At 46.4% G+C, this 15,503-nt stretch overlaps 1 protein-coding gene across 2 annotated transcripts in view; it reads left to right on the top strand.

Moving 5' to 3' along the window:
* PRICKLE2 (prickle planar cell polarity protein 2) overlaps positions 1 to 15,503 on the top strand; it is a 112,386-nt gene that overhangs the window by 44,234 nt on the left and 52,649 nt on the right. The window contains exon 1 of one of the 2 annotated variants that reach the window (XM_068154276.1): positions 8,921 to 8,956. The exons of the other annotated variant lie outside the window; for it this stretch is intronic. The gene's annotated coding sequence lies outside the window, so the exon portion shown is untranslated. Of the gene's footprint in view, positions 1 to 8,920; positions 8,957 to 15,503 lie in introns of those variants that run through there. 2 annotated transcript variants of the gene reach the window in all.

The raw sequence follows: 15,503 nt of genomic DNA, 5'->3' as shown, positions 1-15,503 counted from the left end.
TCCTTCTCTGGAGAGGTATTCAATACCCACCTGGATATGATCCTGTGCAACGTGCAGTAGGTGAAACTTCTTTAGTAGAGAGACTGTGTTAGGTGATCTCTAGACAGCCTTTCCAATCCCCAACATTCTGTGGTTGCAAGTCAGCCAGCAAAGCCCACGGCCATGGACTGCGCTGGGGGTGAGGGAGCAGCATCTCCATGCTGCCTGGGGCAGACGCCAGCGGGGTTTCTCCCAGAGAGGCTGAGCTGCTGTGAAGACAAATTGGAAACCATTTGGAAGAGTAAATCCATACCAGCACAGTGCTGGTCGAGCCTGATTGCCTCTCTCTCTGCTTTTAATTGTAATGAATTATATGGCTTGGCACAGCAGGGGGCCGAGCCTCTTGGCTGAAGCTGGTGTAATTCACGTAAGTGTTTACACAAAAGCCAAGTAGATGTTAAGCTTCCTACAGCTTTCAATATACATGAGCCCCTGTTTGGGAGACCAGCGGAAGGGAAGCAGCGCGGCGTATGTCTGTGTGTCGGGGCAGGGGCTGTGCGTGCATGCGGTGTGAACTGCACATGGTGAAAGAGATGTAAAAAATACTACCTTTAATTTTTCCTGGAATGGGGTTTGCAGTGACCTTATTCCCCCACCCACCCACCCCCCCAAAAAAAAAAAAAGAATCTGTGTAACTTTGGTTTATTAGGAGATCTCAGGGGCACAGAGGAGTTTCTGCCTCTTGACCACTAAAAAGAGAGTTTCGTGCCATCAAGGCTACCGGCGTCCTTTGAAGTCCCCCTGTGTGCCCACATGATGATTCTAATTACTGCAAATGAGCCTTCTGCAGCACAGGCTGCTGTGTAATTCAAACCAGCGCTGCTCACCAGATGGGATCCTTCTCAGGATAGACCTTGACCATCTCTGCTCCTGTAATAGTGACAGGGAGCATATCACATAAGTGGGATGAGACATTGGTACTGACCTCTGACGATGCCTGGCTGTGCCCTACCATGTTGAGAGGTGACCCTTGGCTTGTAACACAAGGTCTGGTCATGCACACCAACAGGATTTTTGGCTTCCCCTGGACTTCAGAGGCACTGAAATTTGGGATCCTCTGTATCAGCTGAACCCTTGTACTGACAGGGCCAAATTTGCTTTGAAACAAGCAAACCAAACCAGGCTGTTAAAGAATTTGCATGAAGACTGCTCCCTGGGCACGGTGCAGCCAAGAGATCTGTATACCTGGATGTAATTGTATTTTTAGGAAGCACGTTAAGGAGTATAACGACCTCATTACTGTGTCAGTTGCAGCCCTGCCTGTTTAAGAGTGTTTAATTGTTTTCATTCTGGGTGCACAGCTGTTTCAGTGGATAGGGCAAAAGCAGAAGAGGGAGTTTGTGTTGACTGGGAAAAATCAGGATGCTGCAGCAGAAAAAAAAAAGTGCTTGTCTTGAAGCACTGCTGTAAGATCCTCTCCCTAAAGCATTCCAATGCTTACGGAACGTACCATGTTTTGGAGCCCTTTCCTCCCAAGAGAAGAGGTTTCTCTTCCCATTGCCTTCTGAGGAGCCACAACTTTTTCCTCTTTTAGGCCTTTCTCTCAGGGGAAAAAAAGAAACCACAACAACCAAAATCAAAAACCCAACAAAACACAGCTAGTGTTTGAAAGGCTCCCAGGCTCCCACTTCATCAGGAGGCTGGGGATTGAGAAGAGGAAAGAGAAGTGGTAATGCCATGGTATTTGGAACACTGACCCTTCACAGCTGCTCCCTGGGGTCTTCTCTTATGCCTCTTTTTATCTTGAGTATTTATTGTCTCCTTACTGCTCCTGTGCAAGGCATAATGTATAAAAAGAGGTAAAAGACAGGAAAGGAGGAAAATCAAAACAGGACTTAACGTTTCTCTGGCAGTGGTTTTTCTAAGGAGCTCTGGTTATTCTGCAGTAGTGGAAAAAAAAAAAAAACACTGCAGAAGATGTAAATAATCTTCAGGATTATGCTAAAGCCAAGCTTCAGTCATTTTCCTGGAAAAAAAAAAATCCATGAGGCCTGTTCATTTAATAACGATCAACCAGAATTTCTCTAGGGCTTCTTGTATTTTTATGAAAAGGATCAGTTGTCTTGAAGAGAAATGGTAATTCTGGTATCTACAAATACCCTTTGGTTGGAAAGCTTGTGGCTCAGCTTGGGGTAGTCCTTTGATTGGCCTTTTTCCTCCCTTTTTAGGATGCTGTTGAATGCTGTTGCCCACTAAGATGATCAAAAGCAAAGAGCTGGTTTATCACGAAATGACAAACCACGGCTGCACTTTGTGGTGCAGGCTGTACTGAGATAAAAACACTGGATGGTTTTTAGGTTTCCCTGTGTTTATATTCAGTGCCAGAGGTACTTGAGTGATTTTGCAAAGTGTATATACTTTGCAGTCAGGCTTTCCAAGAAAAAAAGAAGAAGTAAAAAAAAATGATGGTATCTTTAGTAATCTATACAGGATCTTACCCTGCTGGGCTTAATTTTAGACGATTGAGTTTATCATTCAAGGAGGGGGGAAAAATGGATTTGTTGTGAGCTGCAGTTAATCAATTGCAGCAAAAAATACCCCCAAAAAACTATCACAGGCATCGTTCATCTTCACAAGCCAATTTTTGTTTCCATTTTAGTCATAGAAAAAAGCCCTGCTCTGGTAAAATGGACTCATTTATTGTGCAGATCTGATGGCACCAAGATTATGGCTGCTGGCAGGTATTGGCTGGTTTGTGGGAGCAGTCCCCATGTGGATTTTTGTTTTATGGGGTTTCAGTGTTGAGAGCTGTGTGTTTAATTGTTGTAGAAATGCCAGGAGCTGGGGATCTGAGGATGCTTGGAAATAAGGGAAAGTGTTCCCACTGCTGCTTCCAAAACGCAAGATGTATTGCAGAAGCCTGAGACTGCTGGGTTTCCAGCAGCTGGCAGGATTTTAGGGTCCTCATACATCCTTAGACAGCTCTTATCCTTCCTATTCACCCTTCCTCCTCTCCATCCATGGTGGAGGTGAGAGGTGCTCATCTCTTTCATAGTACACCCAGGTGTGATTAAGTAGTTGCGGGTTCCAGGCTTGAGGGAGACCTGTGGTCTCTCTCTGTTCTGCTCAGGTTCTGGATGTTTCAGTGTTTCTGTGGAGTCTGAGGTGATGAGGGTGGGTGAAGGGAAGGGAAATTTCCACCATGACTCATGGCAAAAGACCAATAGGTCTAGGAACAAGCACAGAGCACAGCGGAGGTTATGTTTCCCAGCAGACAAAGCCACAGCTGACGTTTCTGCTGTGAGGAAGCCTGTTGACTGCAACTACAGAATATTTTAATATTTAATGAAGGCTTGAGGAGTCTTCAGGATTCATCAGTCTTGGTCTTGGGAACATGTGAGTAGTTTAGAGAATGCTTCATCTGCTGCAGTGGTCACACATGCAGAGCAGCTAGCAAAGTGCCTGGCTGGCAGGAGCCTGAGCAATGGGGATCCTTGCTTGTGTAAATTTTGAGCAGACAGGCATGAAAATTCAAGCCCTGAGTGTGATGTTAATAAAAATGCCTGGCTTTGTACAGGAGAGCCCTTGGCGTGGTGGGGATGCTCTGATTTACTGGTGTGCAAGGCTTGTGAAGGTGGGATGTTGGGGCTCACGTTTCCAGCAGTTGCCACCCATAGGCTGCTCTGGGATTTCATCTCCAGCAGCCCTTAATTTGAGAGGCTGTTTCGGTCACTCTGGCTTCAGTCACAGGCAAAGAAATGGCTGAAGGAGAAACAAGTTGTGGGAAGGGAGTGGTAGTGTTTTTCAGAATCTGATGCATTAAACCCATAATCTTTCAGGTCTGTTCCTGGCTGTCTCATGTATCTGTGGGTCCTATTCTCCAGGTTTTCACATGCTTGTGAGCTCTTCTGGCACTACCAAAATCAAAAACAGGAGAGGGAAAAAAAAAGGAAAACCAAAAACAAATAAACAAAAAAAAACCCCAACAACCTAGAAAAGCCTGGGAAGGGGGCAGGGAGGGGATGTGATGCCAAGTGGAACAGTTCTGTCTTACCCAGCCTCGAAGAGAAATCAGCTGAATGCTGAAAGAGACAGGCTCCATTGCGCAGATTAATGTGCAGTGTTTGAAAGCAGCCAAGAACATTTTATACTCACACACACAAGGCTGGAAGGAGCTGGGTGGTTCACCTCTGCAGAAGCCATTCCTTTCCCTAAGAGGGCATTAAAAAACAAAAGGAAAAAGAAAAAGAGAGTACAAAGGTCTCTGGGAGCAGTCAGCTGCTCAGGCAGTTTAATTGGCTGAACATAGCATTTTACAGTTGGGATTAATATGGATATTTCTTAATAATGTGTCACCTTGTCAGGAGTTTCAGGGTCGTGACTGCAAGGCTGCATCATGCTGGCAACTAAGGTTCCCACCTTTTCTCCTGCTTTTCATTACTGCAATAGCTCCTGGTACTACGTGTAGAAAGGAAGGCGTTAAGTTGAGTTTCCTCTTTGGAACTAGTGAAGAAAGTGGAAAGATGAGGGGAAGGATGGTCTGCAGAGCTTGGCACTGATGATTGCAGTATAGGTTGGCTCGCAGGTCCACACCAGCTTTGTCCTGGACGCCCGGATATGCAGCATATCAGCATAAACATGGTGAGCCCAAACCTAAGCAAATCCCACCAGGAAGCAAATAAAAGGATGTGATTTAGCTGTGATCAAGATGGCTTGAAAGAACTTGAGACCATTAGCGTTTTTACAAGTATTTTACAATGGGTCTTACTGCCTTTTATCTCTGTGGGCCTCTTTTGAGTGACCACCAGCATGGGGGATGCCTGCAGGGAGAAGGCTAGAAGGCTGTGCCCTGCTCCCAGGCAGCTGAGGTGGTGTCTGCCACTGTTGTGTTGAGGATTATTTTTCACTTTTTTTTCTGGCTTTCTCCTTTTCTTTCTTTTTTCTTACCTTTCCTCCCCATCCCCACCCCCAGTAATTTCAGAGGGCTCTGGGAAGCCCACCTTCTTGATCAGCACATGTAATTGCCCCCAGCCCTAATGGGATGCACTCAGAAGAAGGTTTCTCTAATTTCCCCATGCTCCTGCCTGCCCTTACCCCCCTCCAGCAGTGATTGCCTCCACAGCTTCCTAATCAGCATCTCCCCACCACAGAGGAGAGGTTCCTCTGCCTGGAGACACCGCAGCGCGGAGCGATGAGGCTGGAGCCTGCCCCACTCTCTATAAAGTCGTTAGCAGCACAAAAGCGAGCAGCAAGCGTGCAGCTGATAAAAGTCTCAGCGAGGCTTTTGCTTCTATAATAACCATCTTTTATGCATAGATAATTTTGATAGAGTTGCACTTCCAAAGCCTGCTGTCATCAGGGCGGTGAGAGCTGACCTGTTAATCATAGGAAGAATTAATGGGAATTACAGCCGGCGGAGGCCCCTCTCTGAAGAGCTGGTTCAGGGCATACCACTGGAGGGGAATTTAAAACCCAAGCAGTGTGTGTTGTCCTTTAGAGCTGCAGATAAAGTGGCAGTGAGTCAGTTCCCAGGGGAGAGACGAGGTGTGGAGGAGATAAACTCCAGGAGTATAAACACCAGATTAACAGCCTAATTCTGAGGAGTGTGAGCACATGTGCATTTTCATTGCATCCACTTGGTAATTAATGGAGACTTTTAATTTAACCAGGGGGAGGGGAGGCAGTGGGAGACCGAGGCTGCCAGGATTTGCAGCCTTCATGATGACTGTACCCAAAGGGAGACCCAAGTGAGATGGTCCTGCCTCACCTCTCTTGATAGTACTCCTGTGGAGTGAATTAGTTTAGCACCACTGACTTGAAGGGAACTAAAATAAAAGGAACTCTGCTGATGCTTTACACCACCTGAGGTCCTGGCTGTCTCCAGATATTACCAAACAGCTACTTGATCCTTCATAAGCATTTCCTTCAAGCTTTCTTTTTTAGGATAAGTTTCCTTTTAAAATGCTGTATAGCTGTGTGGCCTGCAGAGATTAAAAGAGTAGCTGATCTCATCTGTACAGGAGATCCATAAAGTCCTTAAATATGCTTTATACTGGTGCTTCTTAAAGGAATGGTTGATTGCCTGCTCTTAAATATCCAAAAATGTGTCCCTACGTGCCTGAGCATGCATATACAAGAGATCTCTGAAGAGCAGTCAGAGAAGCTGCTCAGAGAGATTGCCCTTAGAAATTTATGAAGAATAACATAGCAAGTTGCACTGTGAAATGCTGTTGTCATTTGTGCATTCAAAATGCAGTTGGGGGGTTGGAGCAAAGGACAGCATATTCCTGGGAAGAGGAGAATGAGGGTTGAGTCAGGCATTTCTTCTTTAACAATAAAAGGAAGATAAACAGTGTTTGGTCTGGTCCATGTTTGCACATCAGGAGTTGTTAAAATCAGTTCACCAGTGTTTTGGACTAGTCCAATATAGAGGAGGGGCAAGTTTCCTGCAGAATTAGCAACTGGATTGTGCTCTGGGAAATGCAATGAAGTAATCCTCTTCCAGGACAACTGGAAAGCAAAACCCTGAGCAAAGGCAATGTCTTTACCCAGCACAGTCACTAGTGGGACTGTGGTACCCCTGTGCCATGAGAGCCAAGGAGAAATGCTTTTGTCTGTATGGGCTCACTCCAGCAGTGATGGGATTCCCCCATTTGCCTGCTGAGCAGTGATGGTCCTGCAAGCATGCAGGGAGCAGCACAACTGGAGAAGAGGGAATGGTCTGCAAAGAACAGGCTATTTTGTGAGATAGCTAAGCAGGTACCTGGAGCTCCTGGCTGGGAGCACTGCCCTGTGACAGCAATGATGCTGTGGCACAGTGCTTTCCTTCCATGGCAAAGGCCAGCAACTTAAGTTAGGACCTGAAACCTGCATACCTGAGTATGCTGCAGAGGCTATTTGTTACACAGACAGAAGCCTAACCTGTATCATTACAAACGAGGGGATGAAAATCTCTGTACAGAATATATAGCCAGGAAAGGGGGGAACCCCTCATAAAAGATTAATTTCTCATTGGGATCCACATGATTTAAGATCAGGAAAGAGAACAGATCATGCTGCTCTCCAGTTCCACTACTGCTGTCTCTGGCTTAGCAGAGATTTGTACCAGGTGGCATGTGAGTGGCTCTAACTCTGTTTGTTTTGAAGCTCAAAAGGTCACAGTCAAGGGCATGCAAGGTCTAGTGGTGAGGTGCTCCTGCTCACCTACTGAACAACCCAGGCAAAATAAAGCTTTTGCTCAGACTTGCAGGGGAGGGTGGGGAGAATGTATTTTGGGTAGTCTGTCAGTCAGCTTGACACTAATTGGTTGCAGTAAGTAATCGTTCTCCATGTAAATTAGACTCCAATTTCCTCTGTAGTCTGTCTGTGTGCTGTGTGGGCTTCGGTCTAATTAGGCTCTCGAATGGCAAACCTGGTTTGTAAGCTGCTTTTGTTCCTGTAGCACCAGGCTCAGCCCTCCCCGAGGCTGCCCGTGCTCTTCGAGTCCTGCTCCCAAGTGGGATGGTTCTTAGATCAACACTGCCAAGTTCAAAATAAGTTCTTCTTTTAATGTGTGTTTTGATTATTTCTATATTTAGAGCTTGCAATGGTGATGGGGTTAAAATGCAAAGGTGCTCATTAGATTTACAATGGGAATACTTCACAGAAACACTTCCTTGGCATTCTTGGAAGCCCTGCTTGCTCCTCCATGAGCAGGCCTTATTGAATCACCAACCTCTATGAAGGCCTGAGCACCTTGTCAACATCTGACTATCTGTGTGATAGGTTGGACTTAATCTCAAAGGTCTTTTCCAACCTGGTTAATTCTATCCTATTATATCTTGATCCTGCTGACTGCCCACTGGGACACCTGGAGCGCATATTGCTTGCTCCAGCTCCCTCACTCAGAGGTTGCTGTGTATGTGTGCATTCGGAGCTCACCCAAACACCAGCCCATGTTCTGGAGCTGCTCCAGGTTGCACTTCTGTAACAGTGTGCAGAAATGTGGATTTGCATGAGAGGCTTTTCTTCCCCATCACCCTTTGTTTGCAAATGAAGGTTTTGAGGTCGCTGCCCGCACTGGGCAGCTGCCTGTGGTGTAGCTCTGTGCTCTCTGAGCTGCTGCCAGTAGTCTCCACCTTAACCCAAGCATTGGAAGCAAATGTTGTGGTCAAGCATCTGGATTTGTGTGCAAGGGAAGATTTGTGGCTATGGGAAATGCCTGCACTAGGCTGCAAAGAAAGGAAAACCCTATGTGCCAACTGGCCAGGCTATTTGCCAGCAGTGCCTCTTGATCCAGTAGTTCTACCTTTGTGAAACTTGGTGTAACTTCAGGAACCATGTGCTAGCCTTTCTTATAAACATCTGTATGTGATAAAGCTCTGCCCCAGATGTGTCTGTGGTACCATTAGGTGTTCTGATAACTACTGCTTTTATTGGCACCTCACTGATTTTCAATCAAACATATGTGCTGTGAGCTGCTGGCCTTTTCCATTGCACTCTCAAGGCTGTGGTCCCTCGAATTGGGTAGATAAGAGACTCTTTGGGGAGAGAGAGGTGAAGCAAATTGAGTGTGGGGTTTTTTTATTGCTTCTCCTGACGTGATTTATATATTGGCAAGGTAACTTTGCTTTCATACTGCTAGTCAAAACTGGAAGGGATGTTGGCTCTGTGGAGAGATAAATTTGGGTAGAGAGACAGGATTGGATTAGGGCTTACGATTTTCACCAATAAGCTAAAACTGCGGTGGGCGTCACTCCGCCGCCTGGGTCGGCAGCTGGGAGCTTTCCCTCCCCAAATGACCGCAGCCCCGCCGGCGTGCAGGCAGTTCCTGGCCCAGCCACTGCTGCTGCCGGAGGATGCACTACGGTTCCCCGCTCCAAAGACGCTCGTCTCGCCGCTGCCCATCCATCCTTTCCAACTTTCCCATCCTTTCCTCTGCCCTTACCCATGACATGGGAGTTTTCCAGCGCACGAAGTGAATGCCTGTTTAGCCTGGGTGAGTAGTTGCGCCCGATGTATATAGCATGTGTAAATGTAAGCTGCTTTAATGCCGTGCAAATGTTTGCATTGGGAAATTATTTTCTTTTCCTTCTCTGATCCCTGATGCCTTCCCAAGCGCCAGTTCTCACTGCCGGCTGAGCCTAAGGGCAGGCAGGGGCTACCGGGGGCAAAGCACAGCCCCACCAACCCATCCAGAGCAGGGATGTGCTATATCCCCGGCTAGTATCTCTCCCAACGGACACCATGAAACTTTTCCGTGATGCAAATGTGACTTCTTTCAGCAGCCCCTGAGCCGCTCCTGCTTTTTCGCTCTGTTGAAAAACCCCTGAAGAGTAAAACCCTGCGGGAGGCTGGAGCTTATCTCAGCTCTGGGTTTCCAAACGTACCCTGTGTCTTGTCAGCTGTTGCAGGGATTTATGCAGAATGACAAAATGCAAATTTTGAACCTTTGGCAGCTGTGGTTAACACACAGGATAAAGGGGTATTTTTAACTTTGGGATGGTGAAGTTTGTTTGTCTTGGTTCGCATGAATTCAGGAGAAAATGCCCCAATTCTTCTGAGGCAAAACAAAGGCTTCTAAGTACTTCAAACTTGCTGACTGCAATTGCTTTTGGATGCTTTAGGCATTAAGGGGATCATAGGGTGTGTTAGTGACAAACAAGAAGTCTGGTTGGAAAAAGGGATTAATTCCTGCTGGGGATGGCAGAGGAATGCGCAGCCTGCCAGACGCCTTCTCCTAGGCAGTGGTTCTGGAGCTGTTTGCTGGGCAGGGGTGTTCAACAGCATCCTCTGTTTGCTTTGTTTAGGCAGGGCAAATTATTTGTGTGCTTTAGGATTCCTTCACTCTTCAGCAGATGTTTTATCTGTGCAACTGGTGGAGTAATTAGAGCGAGCGATGTGGTGCTGGTGTGCAAACACTCCCTTGGGGGGGCAGGGGGAGAGAAATCACAGAGTCCATCTCGGGAGCAGCTGCTGAGGAGCAAAGTCAGCGCAAGATGCCAAAAGCAAAATGCATATGGCCCAACGTATTTGCCTGGGGCTGCATCCCAGGACAGGAGATCGTGCTGTTTCTTACAGCAGATTTCTCTCAATGTGTGAATCATTCACTGGGGATTTTTGCAGTGATGGCTAGGGGATGATTAAATGTTCTGTCTGCAGGAAATTGCCAGGAGATTTGAGTCTTTTCCTCAGTGGCTGTGGCACCAGCAGCGGGGTGGTATGGGAGCCTCCCCCAGCATAGACTGGGATGCCTGAAGTGTATCTTTGCTCTGCTCCCATTTAAACAATGGCAATGCCTCTAATGACCTTGATTAAGTTATTGGTTATTTCCTTAATTAGCTACTTGATCTACTGCCTTAGGTGAGTCTATTTATTCACCCAAAGGAGAAAAGAAAAAAATACTGGTTTTTTTTTTCTTTCTGTTTTTAGAGGCTTTTTTCCCCCTCTCCAAAAGGCAGCTGTGATCATCATGTGGGTCAATAAGGAAGCCTAGATGAGCTGACTTCCCCAGTGCTGCTGTATCAGGGATCTGTGAGACAGTCATGGTGTGAGCATGCTGACAAGAAGACTGTGCCAGCAGTGCTGGAGCACCCTGATGGTCACTATCCAGTCCTCCCCCAGAGAGATTACTTGAGGGTCTGGAAGTGAGCTGCTTCCAGAGACTGAGTAACACAGCGCCATCACTTTCTTTGTGGATGTGCTGCTCTGTAAATCTAACCAGCCTTTTCAGGCTGGCTGTAGAAATAGTGCCAGTGGATGCAACATCAGGAGATGGATGTTGGTGCTCCCCAAAGGCTGGTTCTCCTGGTGAATTTTAAATGGGACATCATAGATTGTACATTTATTCACGGCACCAGTGCTATGCAGTCAAACAAAAGACGTTGAAGTTGTCTTCTGAAAGCTGTGTTTGTGTGCATTAAGTGGGCCAGTGATGAGGTGGTGTCTCAAGGCCAGTTCTGGAGAAGAAAATGCATCTTTTAAAACCCACCAGTCTTTAAATTTCCCATGCATTGACATCCAGCACTGCACTGACCACTCAGTGTCTCTGCATGGCACTGCAAAAGCAGCCTCACCACCTGGCACCAGTTCCTCACCAGTATTGTCCACACACCACCATTGTTGCCCTCTCTCCTGTATCTCAGAGCAGAAAGAGTCCAATTTTTCACTTTGGAGACTCCCTGTGATACATGCAGCAGCAGCTCATGCTTCAGCCATGCCTTTTGTACTGTTTATTACTCTTAATGATATTCCTTTCGTTAGCCTTAGCTTCACACCCTGCCTGATGCAGAACCCGCTGAAACACATATTGCATAATGAGCCTGCTTCCATATATAAATTGGAGAGACAGAAGTTGGGACTCTCCCAGCTGAAACAGAAATAAATGCTTGCCCTCCAGTTACATTTTAGTATCTGTGCCAAAAAACTATGTATTTGGGAGGATTTACCAAAAAGTTCTAACATACACAGGCTTTATTCCTTCCAGTCTACTATATTTTTAGCAGTTTGTTGTGGATTTGGATTGTAGGACTTCCCTCTGAGAGGAAACATGGCCCATGTGAAAGCCAGAGAGTGTTGCTCCATGATGCAAAGCCCTGAGCAGCACCATGAACATGTCTCCAGCACAAATGCTTCCTCCATCTGGGACATGGACTCCAAAAACCCTGTGCTCCTTTTGGTAGAACACACAAACCCTGTACTCAGTGCTTCCAGCCCTGCTGCCTGCCTTGGCTGGCTCTGGGTGCTTGCCCTCACTCTTGTGGTGTTGGGTAATCCCAGGAGAACTGCAGCTTTCACTTTGGTTCACAAAAGAACTTCTCAGCTAAGGGTTGGCATGAAGGACTTGAATATATCAATTCAAATAGCCCAGAGAACAATGTCCTAGAATTTCTATATCGTGACTCCTAAATGTTTATCATGACATTGCAAATGCAAGCACGATGAGTCACAAGGTCGGCTGTGCTTTGGACATCTCAGATGAGCATCACAGATGTTTCAATGCCAGAGCAGCAATGGTGATGCCTCTGGGTGATCCACGTTCCTTTCTACATCTGTCCTGTATTGCTTGTGTAACCTCAGGCAGATCATGGACATCCTCCAAGTTTCGACTGGGGGAGAGCAGCAGAGCTCCTGATGCAGCTGTTCAGGAATTGGTGTCAGAGCAGAGCAGACCCTGGGATACCTGTATCCAGATGGTACATGCACATTCCTGTTGTGCCAAGGACCTCCAAATGCAATGGAAAAAGCCAATAAAAGCAGACGTGTTTTCTTTTTGAGTGCAGATATTTATTGCTGGATTGTTCTCCCTGCTTTGCTATCTCTGCAGATCCTGGGAGGGGGTAGCTGAGATGAAATATTTGCTCTGACAGGGTTAGATTTCTCTTTACATTCCTTGGAAATTTGTGTTTGGATTTCGCCCTGTTGGTTTATGCAGAGATATTTCCAGCAGCTCAATCACATGGGTATAGCTCAAAGTCTTGGTATTTTGTACAAAGATACAGAAGAATGGAAGGTGGGCCTGGGTAATGAGGTGGCTATTTAATCACAGCAAGACTCACAGGAAAATGTGCATTAAATATTTATGGGATGGTATTCATTAACATCTGCAGTGTGTTGGCACTGGGCAGTGCAGGAAAACTGTCAAGAGAACTGGAGTCTGTGTTACAGAGCCAAAGACCTGGAGGGAGGCACAGCAGAGGAGAGACATGAACGCTTGCTCTGTTACCCTGGTGTGTTTCTCAGAGCTGGCACTGCCTTTGGAGCTGCAGCAGTGAGCAGGATTTCTGTAGTTTCACTTACAGCTCTGAAAATGCTCGTGGTAAGCATTTTGGGTCTGATTTTCCCCATTGCTGTGTGAGTGCAAGTGGCTGACACGGAACCCCTGAATTGCAGGCAGGCAATTAGAGAGATAAGCCTAAGTGACTTCATGGTTCTCTTTTGGATTGCTCAAGCCTGAGTTGCTGTAAAGGGCTGGGATTAGCAGAGATTGAGTTCTCTGCTGTGGCTGGGGGCTTGTGTCCAACAGCTGCTGTAGGTACTGAGTTATGGAGTGAGTTATCTGTGGGCGTGAAATGGTGCCAGGAAGATTAGAACTGGTGATAAAATGGTATTAATGCTGGTTTTGTTACAGGGGGGAAGGGATCGAATTGCTCTGCTGCTATAAATCTAAAACATTTCCTACAGCTGGTAAGTGAAGCTATTTCAGTGATTGAAATAAGTTTATCACTTGGCTGTTGGCATCCTCAAACAGGTGACCACAGCAAAGGACGTTGGATTTCCCATCACAGTAAGAGGAAGGTCTGAACATCAGCAGCCTGATCAATTGAATATTGAAGGTGGGACAGGGTCTTGTGTCAGATTTTAGGATACCTTACTCTAGCCCTGGGCTCATGCCAAAGGTTGTACTGATTGCACAAGTCTGCCCAATTTGGCCCTTGGGTCCAAAGGTCCATGATGCTGGCCCCCTCCAATGCCATTAGCCACAGCCAGCAGCATGTCCAGCTTAGGCTGTGCCTGTGGGCACTTCCCTTAGGGAGAGAAAGTTCACCTTGGTGTTACTGTTGATGGGAGAGAGCTTTGTCCTACTTTTTAACAAGTGTAAAAGGGACATACATACACAGGCAGAAGAGAACTAGCTCCTTTCCCTGAGTGCCTGTTGGATAAAATAAATGCTAATCTTGACTAATTAGCTAATAGACTTACTGCGGATGTCCCTGCAATCCATCTAGGTACTTGAAAGCCCCATTAATTTCCACTGCCACCTTGCAGGAGAGCAGCAAGTGAAAGGCTCGACTGTACCCATGCTCTTTGGTTTCCAATACCTTCCCCCCACGAGAATGGAGCCCTGCCACTCCCATTGACAGTCATAAGAGTCGCGTGGCTCATGCCAGGCACACAGCACCACACGCTTCTCACCACACCTCAGCCTCTGGTGTGTCATGTTTTGTCACATCACATAAAGCAATGCTTTGTAGCATCCCACTTAGATTGCTTTGATTAACTTGCCACTTATCTTCTGCATAACCAGCAGTTAATGCATGCTGATGGGGAAGGGAGCTGCATGGGAGCTATCGAGGCTGGTCCACATGGTGAACTGCATCCCAGCCAGCTTGCTGGGGAGGATCAGAGTCACAACAAACAGCTCCTTGCTCCTCTGGTTGCTTTGCTGTGCTGCTTGTCAGGGAAATACAAATGTGTTTCTTTGCACTGGGAAATTAAAGATACCTTTGTTCTGGCTTCTCAGTGTTTGTTGATATCTTGGTTCCAGCCCTGTCTGGTTACTCCTGAGCTCTCCAGCACAAGCTGATTTGGGCTTCTTTCACTAAAGGGTTAAATTTCCTCCATGTAATCATTTCCTGCTTTCCAAGGTTGTTATTTGTTGTCTCCATGTTTTCATTTTCTTAAGTGCTATAGGAAACACTCCCTTGCATGAAGACCTCAAGGTTCACACCTCCAAATATTTTCACAATAGACACTTTGTCAGTGTCTAACACCCACTAGAAATCAGTGAGAGCTGAATTCTGGTCTACTGCTAAAACACCCAGTTTTCCTCAGAACCTGACTGCTTCCCATGGCCACCTCTGTTAGACCAAGGGCTGGCAGAAGGGAAGCAAGAAGAGCAATCCCTTCTGGAGCATAACCAGTGTGACATGCCCTGTGCCAGGCACCCATGCATGTGACGTGGGTGCCACTGGTGAGCTGCTGGCAAGCCACATTTTCAGCTAAATCTCCAAATGATATAGAATGAGATTTGACCCTGTAATTTCTCTACCGTTTAAAATGCTTCCAAACCAATTAACCATTGGCATAAAAATCCACTATGCTCTGTATCTGCCACTGTATCTGCTTTCCAGACCTTTAAAATACTATCCTGTTAAGAAGTCCCCTCTTGTAAACCAGGCCTGCTTTGTATTTTGGTGAGCTGCAGAGCAATTTTTCCCTTGCTGTATGTGCACTGCCAGCTTTCTACAAACGTGGTGTGGACCGGGACAAGTCTATTTCAGATGAGTTTATCTTAGCAGTGCTTCGGAGAAGGATGTTGGACACATGCCCATCAGAGGAGGATGGATATGTGCCACAGTAAATTATTTTTGTCATGCTTTGCCATGTTATTTCTGAGGCTGTAGTGACTTTAGAAAGTTGAGGATAGCAGTTTTGACTCAATGTGCAGGTGACAGGGTTTTCTCCAAAGCCACGTGCAAAATCATGGTTGCCATCAAAACTACACCCAGCGTCATGACCCCCCTGTAAGCACAAGGGGCTGCTTGCTCAGGTGAAGGTGGAGAAGAAAGCAGAAAAGTGCTCTTCTGTGTGTCTTATGTGGAATGAAATCTTTGATAAAGTCAAAACTTTTTCCAAAGCAGAGTTTCTCAGAGTACAGCAAGTGTCAAAATCCTTCTTGGCCATTGGTTTGTGCTGGTGTTTATAGCAGACGCTCAGGGAGGGGAAGGCAGCTGTTGAGCTGTGATTGCTGCTTATTACACTAATTATAGTCATCTCATTGGTATCATGAGCTTCCCTTCTCCTTCCCCCATCTGTCATGGATG

Source organism: Melanerpes formicivorus, unplaced genomic scaffold, assembly GCF_026170545.1.
Source record: "Melanerpes formicivorus ecotype bairdi unplaced genomic scaffold, bMelFor1.0.p_v2 SCAF_28, whole genome shotgun sequence".
Classification (NCBI taxonomy): Eukaryota; Metazoa; Chordata; class Aves; order Piciformes; family Picidae; genus Melanerpes; species Melanerpes formicivorus.
This window is presented reverse-complemented; position numbering and strand designations above follow the sequence as displayed.